Genomic DNA, 6,619 nt, shown 5'->3' on the forward strand with positions numbered 1-6,619 from the left:
GCTTCCATTTAGACAGACAACAAGTTGCTTGGTACAACAAACTAGATTGCATTACACTTCGTTTTAGATGGTGTGGGGGTGGGCAAATTGTGTGGCTTTTTTAGTTCCTGCATGGTGTTCAGTCTATTCTGTTAGGTGTCATTCATTTTGGAATGACCAACTGCAGGATAAATATACCTACATTTTTACTTATCAATTTGTTATATATCTGACCTATGCAAAACCTCTGTTGAGGCCCTTCACACATACAGTACAGTGCCTTAAATCACAACAATCCTTTAGTACTGCCCAACTTCTGCAGAAAGCAGCAGCCCAATGGCTACAGCACCTTTCCCCCATTCAAATGGAAGACCAAAAGTAAGGAACTTGTCATGGGGACAGACACATCAATATGCTCACAACAATAGTTTTAATTTAACAACTAACTCACTTGATCAGCCAGCCTGCTCTAAGTTATACAAATGTTTTCTAAATGAAAGTTTTAAATAAACATTCATTTTTCTTCCTCTTTTGTCTTTTCTCTCCCCATCCTCTTCATGTGAAAGACATCAAGAACATCTTTCCAGTGCCAGTTAAGGGCATCCTGCTCCTTGACTTTGTCTCACTGACCATGTGAGTGAAGGAACATTCAGGTTAACAAAAGACACGATTCTGGAGGTCAATGGTAGTGTATCGGGAAATAAGCCAACCAAAATCCATAACTCAGCATGTACATCCAGCAGATCATAGCCTTGGACATTCCCCACCTTCCCAGCCCCCCTGGGGACAGAACGGCAGTTTTTGAGATAGAAGCCCAGTAGGGACTTCATTTTCCCTTGCAGAATTAATGCTTTTTCACAAAAACCTTGTTCTCATTTTCTCTGAATCAGCCTTGAGTCCAGGGGACCAGATTTCCAATATCACTGTAACCATAAGAGATTTAGCAACCTACCTCCTTCAATTATTTTTCTCCTTAGTGCATAACATCATGAAAATACTGTAAATTTCCTTTCTTTAGACAAGAGGGATTTTATTAGCATATTTCTGTACAAGCACACAATGCTCCATAATCAATAAGCACACTCATTAGTCTTCCTTAGCTCCCCTCCACATTTTTAGGCAAAAAAAAAACCACACAACAGGTTTCACTGTCCTATATTCATATATATACATGAATTACATCAATCATAGTCACACACATGTACCCTCTCTATTCGCTCCCCATCTATCTCTCTAGTACTCACAGGCTCTGGCTTACATTATTACCACTATTTTTGGTCTATATTTATTTTGACATGGAAATTCAGCAACGTATTTCAGAAATGCATATATTATGTTCATGTCTGAGTAAGCCTGTCTGTAGCTTTCTCCCCTTGCTATACCCACTAATTGTTCAATGGCTTTCAATGTAATTCTTTGTGAAATCTTCATTTATACACACAATGTACATGATATTATTCCCCTCCATTGACCTCTTTTCTATCCCTTCTACTACTTTCTTGCCAACAATTGAATAGCTATAATTGCTTACTGTGTATGTATACACAGACACAGGCACACACACACACACACACACACACACACACACGCACATAGATATCCCATACTATGTATAGATGTTATATGTGTGCACATAATACATGTGTTACTGGGTGCAGGTGAGGGTTTATGAAGTTTCCCTCTAAAAGTAGAGATTCTTCATGCAGGGTCCTTGACTTTAAACACAGAATAAGAATTTCTGGACAATTCATAATGTTAAGAAAACTTGGTGGAAATTTATTGAGTAAGGAAGCAAACAGGCAAGCAGACAAAAGGCAGGCAGACAAGCCTGAAGGCTGGGGCACACACTAACAGAGTGTGGGTACTCTCAAAGGGAGAGAGACACAGAGCTCATTGGCATCAGGGGTATTTCTATGATAAAGGCAGGGGTCTGATTTAAAGTTATGCAAAGAGAGGTATGCATCTTTGCTCTCAATCACTTTTGGTGGTGTTAAATGTTCTAAATTTCTGGCTCTTGTTCAACATTCTGGTTGCTTATGGTTTGGGTCCACCCTTTACTATTTTTTGGTGAGATGGGCAGAGACATTTCTCTGAGGAAGGGATGCATCCTGCCACCAAACAGAGGCTGATTCTTGAGGTAAGGAATGCATCCTGCTATTTCTCTTAAAAGCAAAGATAGTGCTTCTGTGTTTCTGAATACCTTGCTTCTGAGTTGCCTTCACCAGGCCTCATTTTTCCCCAGTCCATCCTGCCTCAAATGCGTATGTACATCTTTCAGATCTAGATTCCACAATGAGTGAAAACACATGCGATTTGGCCTTTGGAGCTTGGCTTAAAAGGCTAAAGCTTATCTTGCCCAACAGGATGATGTCCAGTTCCACCCATTGTCCTGCAAATGACATAATTTCATTTTGCATAGTGGTTTAGTACTATTCCATGTTTTTTGTTTTTTTTTTTTGGCCAGTCCTGGGCCTTGGACTCAGGGCCTGAGCACTGTCCCTGGCTTCTTCCTGCTCAAGGCTAGCACTCTGCCACTTGAGCCACAGCGCCTCTTCTGGATGTTTTCTGTATATGTGGTGCACTCTTGCCACTAGGCTATATCCCCAGCCCCAGGCCATGTTTTACATATACTATATCTCCTTTATTTGTTCATCAGTTTTTTGGGCTCCTTGTCTATTTTGAGCAAAAACCTGCAACAAATGAGTTATTCAAGATCTTTTGGGCATATTGATTTAAACTTCCTTCACATGTATATTTCTAGGAGTGGTATGGCAGGTCACAAGATAGATCATAAGTAATTTAGCTGTTATCTATATAGTTGGAGATAGGAGTCTTCTGCCTTTGTCTTCCTTGACTGGCTTTGGACCACAATCTTCAGAGCTCAGTCTCCTGAGTAGTTAAGATTATAAGCATGAGTCACTGGCTCCTGGTTGTTTTCCTGATTTATTTCTCAGTCTGTTCATTGTTGCTATGTAGACGTGCTCTTGATTTTTATATGCTGTTTTTATATCCTATTACATTACTGGAAATGTTTCACAGATCTGGGTAGATCTTGCAGAGTAGATTACAAGTGCCTTTACATATAGGATCATATGTTATGCAAATAAAGATAATTGGATCTTTTCCTTCCCTAATTGAATCCCTGAGTAGCTAGGAAGACAGACATGACCCACCAGTACCTGGCAAGTATATAGTAATTTAAATAAGTCACATTTTGTTTTGGATTTTTAGAGGTACTGGGGTTTGAACTAGGGCCTATCCTCTTGCTTGGCTTCCTTGCTCAGCTGCCACTCTATGCTTGAGCCATGCCTCCAGCCAATGTTGATGGTGTTGGAGTTTAAACCCAAGTAATTGTTGTACTCATGTGACATTCTCACTCATGACTGGCACTCCATCACTTAGGCCATGCTTCTAGCCCCAGAATACCATTCATATATTGACTCAAATGCTCACAATGCAAGGTGTAGCCCTCTTCTCCTCCAGGAAAAAGAAGCTAGGTGAACACCAAACAAATACAAACGACAAGATAAAAGAGAATATAGCTGAAAGAACGCCAAGAAAACACAAATGAACAAATTAGTGAAGTAGAGAAGTCAGTGCAAGACATGAAAAAGACTCTTTATGAACTATTTTTATTTTCAGGTTGGGAATATGGCCTAGTGGTAGAGTGCTTGCCTCGTATACATGAAGCCCTGGGTTCGATTTCTCAGCACCACATATATAGAAAAAGCCAGAAGTGGTGCTGTGACTCAAGTGGTAGAGTGCTAGCCTTAAGAAAAAGCAGCCAGGGACAGTGCTCAGGCTCTGAGTTCAAGCCTCAGGACTGGCAAAAACAATTTTTTTAAATTTTCTTTTTGCTGGTCCTGTGCTTGAACTCAGAGCCTGAGCACTCTCCCAGGGCTTTTGAGCTCATGGTTGGTGCTTTCCCATTTGAGCATAGCTCCATTTCTGGCCTTTTGGTAGTTAAATAGATATTAGACTATCGTGGAATTTTCTGCCCAGTCTGGCTTTGTGCCACATTCCTCAGATTCGAGCCTCCTGAGTAACTAGGATTACAAGGGTGAGCCACCTGGTGCATAGATGAAAATGGATCTTCATAAAAAGAGATGAAGGGAGAAAAATAAAACCAACAACCTGAAATCCGGAATACAGAAAATACAGTGGAATGTCTCTCCAACAGTGGACGACAGGAATGACAGTTTCAGGACTTGAAGACTGATTAGACATGGTAGAAAAATTGGAGGAAAACATGGGAAAACATCAAAGCATTATGAAAATTATTTATCAAAAGATCAGGACTTGCCAGTTGCTTTGCTGCTGGCTCATGCCGTGTAATCCTCACTACTCATGAGGCTGAGATCTGAGGATGGCAATTTGAAGCCAGCCTGGGCAGAAAAGTCCCCGTGATACTCTTGTCTCCAATTAACCACTCAAGTACTGGAAGTGGAGCTGTGGCTCAAGTGGCAAAGTATTGGTCTTGAGCACAAAGGACTCAGGGACAGTGCCCAGGCCCTGAGTTCAAGCTCCACAACTCACAAAAACAAACAATTCCATGCTCTAATTTGTAAATAATGGAGGAACTAGGAGGAAAAAGATGTTCTCTTAGAGGGCTGGGAAAAGTATTAGCCAGGCCCTGGTGGCTCACATCTCTAATCCTATCTACTCAGGAGGCTGAGATCTAAGGATCACCATTCAAAGCCAGCACGGGCAGGAAAATCAATGAGACTCTACTCTCCAATTAACCACCAAGAAAACAGGAAATGTTGCTGTATCTCAAAAGACTGAATGAACATAGAGCTACCCTATGCCTCAGCAATTGAACTCCTAGGCATTTTCCAATCCAACACAAGGCCACGGTAAAGCTACCAGCATAACCGTATTCGTTACAGAATTATTTACCATAGAAAAAATATGGAGTCAGCCCAGATGTCTCTCAATGGATGACTGGACTGAGAAAGTGGGGGTATTTATGCACTATGGAATTCTACTCATCTGTCAGAAAGAATGATATCGTACAATTCATAAGGAAATGGAAAGGCCTGGAAAAAAAAAAACAAAACAAAACATGTTATTGAAGTAAGTCAGACACAGAGAAACTAAGGTTGCATGGTTTCCCGCATTTGTGGTAGCTAGAATGTGCCTATAAATCTACAGGTGAACCAAGTAACTAAGTGGTTACACATTAATTAATTGAAGGGTAGTACACTCGATGGAGAGCACAATTAACTTAATTCTTTTAAAAAAGACTAAATCAGGGCTGGGAATATGGCCTAGTGCTGAAGTGCTCGCCTCATGTACATGAAGCCCCGGGTTCGACTCCACAGCACCACATATATATCAAAAGCCAGAAGTGGCGCTGTGGCTCAAGTGGTGGAGTGCTAGCCTTGAGCAAAAAACAAACAAACACACAAACAAACAGAAACAGGAACAGTGCTCAGACCCTGAGTTCAAGCCCCAGGGCTGGCAATAAACAAAACATGCCAAAAAACATGGCCAGAGACTGCTCAGGCCCTCAAGCCCCACGGCTGGCAAAAACAAACAAACAAACAAACAAAAAAAAAAACAACAAGCCCTCGCCCCCTCCTCCCCCCCAAAAAAAAACTAAATCAAAGCCCAACAAAATAAATACCAGGAAATAGGTACTTAATAGGTACTTGCAAGAGGGAGGATTGGGCCAAGGGTAGAGGGGTAGAAAAATGAGCAGGGAAAAGGACAGAATGCTGGTTAAGACTTCATTGTATATACCACAGAATTCAGAAATATAAATGAAAGCGATGGGGTTGAAGGGGGGTGAAGATGTTGAAGTGATGACACAGATCAAGATGCATTGTACACATAAAGGTCTTTGTTAAAAGGCCAAAGGTTTCAATAAATTACCTAAAATTAAAGTAAGTAATGTAAGGGGTGTGTTGGGAATGGAGGATGAGAAGGTTGAAAGGGGTGACAGTGATCAAGATGGGCTATATTCATAAACTGCTTTGGTGAATGGCAACTCCTTTATACAGCCACTTAAAGATAATAAAAAACCATTCAGAGAAATACAAAAGATGTAAGTCATAATATTCAGAAATTAAAAAAAAATGGGATAGGAATGCAAACTCCCAGAAATTAAAATTTTTAAAGCATAGTATAAACAATCTTTCTTGCTAGGAAATTAGAAAATGGCATTCCATTGGGCAAATCCGTGGAAGATGCAAGCGAAATCTAATTAGGTTAATAACAATAAAAGACACAGGATTAATATAACAAAAAACAGTCTCACAAAGAATACTCCAGGTATAAGTGGTGAATTATGCCAAATATATAAGGAACATTTGGGACCCACAAGATTGCCCCACAAATGGAAGAGGAGGAGCTACCTCCTAATGAGAACTATGAGCTTAGCATTAAGCAAATCCAAAAATAACACCAGGAATCAGAAAAAATTCAAACACAGATTATTATTGTTTTTCAAAGTCCCCCACAAATTACACATGTGCTGAAGAGAAAGAGAAAGGGAAAGACAGAGAAAGAGAGAGAGAGCAAGACCAAGACCGAGTAAATCAGATAGGGGGAGGAAGCAGGCAGAGAGAACATAGTGAGATTTACTGCAGAAATATAAAATTGCTTCAACTTACAAAAATCAATTGGTATGCTATAT

The 6,619-nt window shown here is 40.4% G+C and overlaps 1 pseudogene; it reads left to right on the forward strand.

Annotated features, from left to right (window-relative positions):
• The window catches only part of LOC125343095, a 100,200-nt pseudogene that overhangs the window by 46,873 nt on the left and 46,708 nt on the right, over positions 1 to 6,619 (forward strand).

Source organism: Perognathus longimembris, chromosome 28 (assembly GCF_023159225.1).
Source record: "Perognathus longimembris pacificus isolate PPM17 chromosome 28, ASM2315922v1, whole genome shotgun sequence".
Taxonomy (NCBI): domain Eukaryota; kingdom Metazoa; phylum Chordata; class Mammalia; order Rodentia; family Heteromyidae; genus Perognathus; species Perognathus longimembris.